The following is a 6,105-nucleotide window of genomic DNA, read 5'->3' as shown; positions in this document are numbered from 1 at the left end:
CCGCCTTAGCCCAATCCGAACCTTGCATTTCGTCGTTCCGGAAGAGAGGGCGGTGCTGAGGAGCGCGTGCTATTTTCCCAAGCAGTGAGGAAAATCTGCAGGTTATGTGCGAGTTATTAAGACTTGCTGTGGGTTCTGTGAAGCCCTGATTTCCTGGAGAGGGGCGAGGGCCTGGTCCTCCAGGTCAGCATTGTGCAAATGACTGCAAGTCAAATGTCAGTTCGGGCGCCCGGAGGGGAAATATTAGTGATGGGAAGGGGCACTGCTATAACCCCAGAGTTCTTGTGAACTGAAGAGGGGTTCCTCTGGGATCCCTCCGGAAGTACGGATCGTGGAAGTTGAGCGTTCTGGGAGCTCAGTCAATATTTAAGGAATGCATGAAGAAACGCTATGCTTCTTACTGCATTTTTCGTTTCTTAGTCTCTTCATGTAAAAAGTGGAATGATAATCTTATCTCTTTAGTAAGGTTTGTTGTGAGAATTTAAGGAGTTCTATGTGTAAAGCACAGAAAATCATGGCTTGTTCTAAAAACGTTGATGGAGTTTCTGTCGTGGCACAGCGGAAACGAATCCGACTAGGAACCATGAGGTTGAGTGTTTGATCCCTGGCCTCGCTCAGTGGGTTAAGGATCCGGCGTTGCCGTGAGCTGTGCTATAGGTCACAGACATGGCTGAGATCTGGCGTTGCTGTGGCTGTGGCGTAGGCCAGCAGCAGTAGCTCCCATTAGACCCCTATCTAGCCTGGGAACCTCCATATGCCGTGGGTGTGGCCCTAAAAAGACAAAAAGACAAAAAATAAAAATAAAAAAATTTAAAAAGTTGATAAATAAAAACCTTTGTCCTCACGGATGCTAGTCGTTGTTTTTTGTTTTCGTTGTTTTTTGTCTTTTTGCCATTTCTTGGGCCCCGCCCGCGGCATATGGAGGTTCCCAGGCTAGGGGTCGAATCAGAGCTGCAGCCCCCGGCCTACGCCAGAGCCACAGCAACGCAGGATCCGAGCCCCGTCTGCAACCTACACCACAGCTCACAGCAACGCCGGATCCTTAACCCACTGAGCAAGGCCAGGGATTGAATCCGCCACCTCATGGTTCCTAGTTGGATTCATTAACCACTGCACCACGATGGGAACTCCATTTTTTTGAGGTTACATCTCACTGCCCTTTTTCTTTAGTTGAAGTGTACTTGATTTATAGTGTTGCGTTAGATGTACCCAAGTTTTAAAGCAGCCCAGGGAGTTCCCTTTGTGGCTCAGCGAGAACGAACCTGGCTAGTATCCTTGAGGATGCAAATTCAATCCCTGACCCCACACAGTGGGTTAAGGATCTGGCATTGCCTGTGAGCTGAGCTGTAGGTTGCAGATGAATTTTGGATCCCATGTTGCTGTGCCTGTGGCAAAGGCCAGCAGCTGTAGTCCTGATTGGATCCCTAGCCTGGGAACTTCCATATGCATAGGTGTGACCATAAGAAGAAAAAAAATTTAAAGCATCCCATTAAATAAAGGTTTTCTGATTACCGATAAGGGTCAGTTCCTTTGACTTTTTTTTTTTTACACTTTTAATGCATGAAGTTTGATTTTTATATATTAAGGTTTGTTTTTAGCACTATGGCCTAAACAAATCCAGTACATGGGCCAAATTTTCTTTTTCTTTTCCTTTTTTTTTTTTTTTGCTTTTTATGGAGGTTCCCAGGCTAGGGGTTGAGTTGGAGCTGCAGCTACTGGTCTACACCACAGTCACAGCAACGCAGGATCTGAGCCTCATCTGTTGACCTACACCACAGCTCAGGGCAATGTTGGATCCTTAACCCACTGAGCAAGGCCAGGGCACAAACCTTTGTCCTCGCGGATGCTAGTCAGATTCGTTGACCTCTGAGCCATGGGAACTCCCAGCCAGAATTTCTTTAGGCTGCCACTACAAACCTTGGCTTGTAAGTGATTTTGAGATCCATCACTTTAGAACACCATAAATACTGGGGATAAGGGACAACAGATTCCCCTACCTTAAATTCATATGTGTTTATAACTCCAATGCAGTGTTCTAGGGCCTTCCAACCTTGGAAAATTTTTGAACTGGCAGCACCTAGAAAAGAGAGAAGCCTGGACTCACTCTGGATCCAAGTACCCCTCTCTCCCCTTCTCTTAGAGCCCTTCAGCTCTGCCTTAAGTCGGCCTCGAAGTCACTTTCTCAGCGTGGCCTCCCAGATTTGGCCTGACCTCTCATACTTTGATTAAAATGAGCATTTTATGCTAGGCAACATTCTAGAGCACTTTAAACATATTAACTCACTTAATCCTCACAACACCTTCAATGTAGTTTAGAGTTCTTATTCTACTAAACTAAGCCACGGTGAGATTACATAGCTAGCGAGTGGCATAGAAACTCAAACCCACCTAGTGCCTTCTGCATAGCATTCTGTCAGAGGTTGAAGTTCTGTATTGGCTTCACCAATGTGTGAGCCCTTTGAAGGCAGAAACTCTGCCTAGTTCCTCAAATGTGGGCCCATGACCCACAATACTTGTTCATGAGTAAGTGAATGAATCCAGTGCTAAACAGAGGTGATGATGGCTGCTGGGGCCATGGTAGCCAAGACACAGTCCTTATTCAAAGACTAATTTCTACCCTTCTTTCAAATATTAGCTAAGATGTCCCTCCTTCTGGAGATCCTCTCTAATCTTGGCAGGCTGGATCAGGTGTCCCCTTTAGGCTTTGGGTCCTCCAACCAAGCCCTGTCCACTCCGGGTTGTCCCTGTAGGTCTTTCTCTCCCACCTGACTTTGAGCTGCATGAGGACAGGGTGGGGAGTCTCAATCAATGCTGAAGTTCTAGCACAAGTCCAGGCACAAGGCAGGGGCTTAGGCAGTGTTTCCCTGAATGAACGGAGAGCACCTATCAAGGAGGGTCTTCCCAGCTCTGCGTTTCTTTCCAGTGCGCAAGAGGGCAGGGCGGGTGTTAGCTGAACAAGACGAACAACCAGGGAAAACAGGCTTCCCTGGGGGCGGCCACCTCCGCGGACCCAAACTCCACTCCAAGATAAATGGACAGGCCAGTGAACACGGGGAAGTCCCTAGGTCTCCCTTAGGCCACTGTCAAGATTTCCCAAACATGGCCCTAGAGGCGAGAATAGTTTGGACTGGAGGTCACACCAACCTTGGAGCTGCAGTAGGTATGAGGTGGGACATGGGGATCCAGACCTGCATCGGAGAGATGCGCAGCGGAAAAAATCCACAAAAGAGTTTTGCAAAGGGTGGAAGTGCTGGGGCATATTCTTTCCATTCCTCAGAATCGGAATCAGAGAAAGGGTGGGAGCCACGTCTGAGCTTGACCAAGGAGTTGGTGAGCTCACAGCGCCGCCTGCAAACCGAGCTGAGGAAGCTGCAGCTAGCTGATGCTGCGGGGCTGTCTGAGCGAAGTAAACTCGTCCGCCATTGGCCGGACGAGCAGCCAATCACGAGGAAGGAACAGGAGGCGGGGAGGCTCAGAGTCACTGCAAAATCCCAGCACCTGGCGGTGCTGAGCATGTAGTCCGTGCGCACTGACGGAAGGACGGATGACGAACCTCCCAATTTCTAAAAACTTTAAGAATGGAAATATAACACGTATACCGAGAAGTGCACAAATCACAAGTGTTCAGCTCGATGAATATCCGCAAAAGAATACTCACCTGTATCCAGCACCCAGATAAAGTGACCAGTCCCTGAGAAGCCGCCCCCCCACCCCCTCCCTTGTCCCCTTCCACAAGGAGACCCTTTATCTTGATTTCTTTCTTTCTCCCTTTCTCTTTTTTTCTTCCTTCCTTCCTCCCTCCCCTCTATTTCTTTCTTTCTTTCCTTCTTTCTTTCTTTCTTTCTGGCACACCTGTGCCATGTGGAAGTTCCCAGGCCGGTGATCTAATCCTTGCCACAGCAGCGACCCAAGCCCCTGCAGGGACAGCTCTGGATGGATCCTTAACACGCTGCACCACAGGGGAACTCCAGTGAGTGACTTCCTTTGATCAACATAGTTTGTCGGATTTATCCACCTTCCTTTGTGTAGATGTAGATGGTTCATTCTCACTGCTGTGTAGTATTCCACTGTGTGAAGGAACCTCGGTGTAGATATCCGTTTTACTGCTGCTGAGCACCTGGGTAGTTTCTACTTTTTGGCTATTATGAGTAGTGTTCCTGGAGTTCCCTGGTGGTGCAACAGGTTAAGGATCTGGCATTGCCCAGCTGTGGTGTGGGTTCCATCCTTCCCCACGCTGTGGATGTAGCAGAAAGAAAGAAAGAAAGAAAGAAAGAAAGAAAGAAAGAAAGAAAGAAAGAAAGAAAGAAAGAAAGAAAGAAAGAAAGAAAGGAAGGAAGGAAGGAAGGAAGGAAGGAAGGAAGGAAGGAAGAAAGGAAGAAAGAAAGAAAGAAAAAGGGGGAAAAAAAAGGGAGAGAGAGGAAAAGAAAAAAAAGAAGGTAATATCGCTGCTATGAACAGTCCCGAACATGTGTTTTGATAAATATTTGTACTCATTTCTGCTAGGTATTTCGCTAGTACCTAAGAGCGAAATTGCTGGTCACATGGGATGCACATGTACTCCTTCCCCAGCCAGGTTCCCAAAGTGGATGTACCTATTCACATCCCTGGAGACATCCCCAAAGCCATGTATAAGAATTTCAGGAGTTCCTATCGTGGCTCAGTGGTTAATGAATTTGACTAGGAACCATGACGTTGTGGGTTCGACCTCTGGCCTCGCTCAGTGGGTTAAGGATCCTGCGTTGCTGTGGCTGTGGTAGGCTGGCGGCTACAGCTCTGATTAGACCCATATGCCGTGGGTGCGGCTCTGGAAAAGAAAAAGAAAGAAAGATAGAAGAAAAAAAAAAGCCTTCCCATCGTGGCTCAGCAGTTAATGAACCCAACCAACATCCATGAGGATGTGGGTTCAGTCCCTGGCCTTGCTCAGTGGGTTAAAGGATCCGGCAGGAGTTCCCATTGTGGCGCAGTGGTTAATGAATCCCACTAGGAACCATGAGGTGGCGGGTTCAATCCCTGCCCTTGTTCAGTGGGTTAACGATCCGGCGTTGCTGTGAGCTGTGGTGTAGGTTGCAGACACGGCTTGGATCCCGCGTTGCTGTGGCTCTGGCGTAGGCCGGTGGCTACAGCTCCGATTGGACCCCTAGCCTGGGAACCTCCATATGCTAAGGGAGTGGCCCAAGAAATGGCAAAAAGACAAAAAAAAAAAAAAAAAAAAAAAAGATCCGGCAATGCTGTGGGCTGTGGTTTAGGTCACAGACTCGGCTTGGATCTGGCATTGCTGTGGCTGTGGTGTAGGCTGACAGCTACAGCTCTGATTCGACCCCTAGCCTGGGAATCTCCATGTGCCACAGGTGCGGCCCTAAAAGAGACAAAAAGACAAAAAAAAAAAAAAAAAGAATTTCAGCTGCTCCACGTTTTCCCAAATACACTTGATATTGTCCATCTCTCTCGTTTTTTCGTTTTTTTTTTTTTTTCCCACCACTGCATGCAGCAGCTTTGATGTGGGATTTCACTTCCCAGACCAGGAACTGAACCAGGCCACTGCAGCAGTGAAAGTGCCGAATTCTAACTGCTAGACCACCAGGGAACTCCCTGTCCATCTTTTTTTAATTGGAAGTGCTGGGACTGGTCTTTTCTGTCTCAAGTTGTGGAATAACACCTCAGACTCCAAACCATCTGGGCCATGAGACTCCTTTTTCTATTTAGGGCTGCACCTGTGATATCTGGAAGTTCCAGGGCTAGAGATTGAATCAGAGCTGCAGCTGCCGACCTATACCACAGCCACAGCAACATGGGATCCAAGCTGCATCTGCGACCTACACCAGCTCAAGGCAACACTGGATCCTTTAACCCACTGAGGGAGGCCAGGGATCAAACCCGCATCTTCATGGATACTAGTCAGGTTCTTAACCCACTGAGCCACAGTGGGAACTCCCAAGCCATGTGACTCTTAAGAGCAGAGACAAAGTCTATTTTCCTGCTGGGACACTCAGTCTAACTCTGTCCCCAACTCTTCAGCTGGGCCAGGTGTCTCTGCTATAAGCAGTTGTGGTAGCCAGGCCTCCGAGAGGGACCGCTGCTGTTCTCACCTGGTGTTCAAGTCCCCTC

The sequence above is a fragment of the Sus scrofa genome, chromosome 6 (assembly GCF_000003025.6).
Source record: "Sus scrofa isolate TJ Tabasco breed Duroc chromosome 6, Sscrofa11.1, whole genome shotgun sequence".
In the NCBI taxonomy this organism is placed as follows: domain Eukaryota; kingdom Metazoa; phylum Chordata; class Mammalia; order Artiodactyla; family Suidae; genus Sus; species Sus scrofa.
This window is presented reverse-complemented; position numbering follows the sequence as displayed.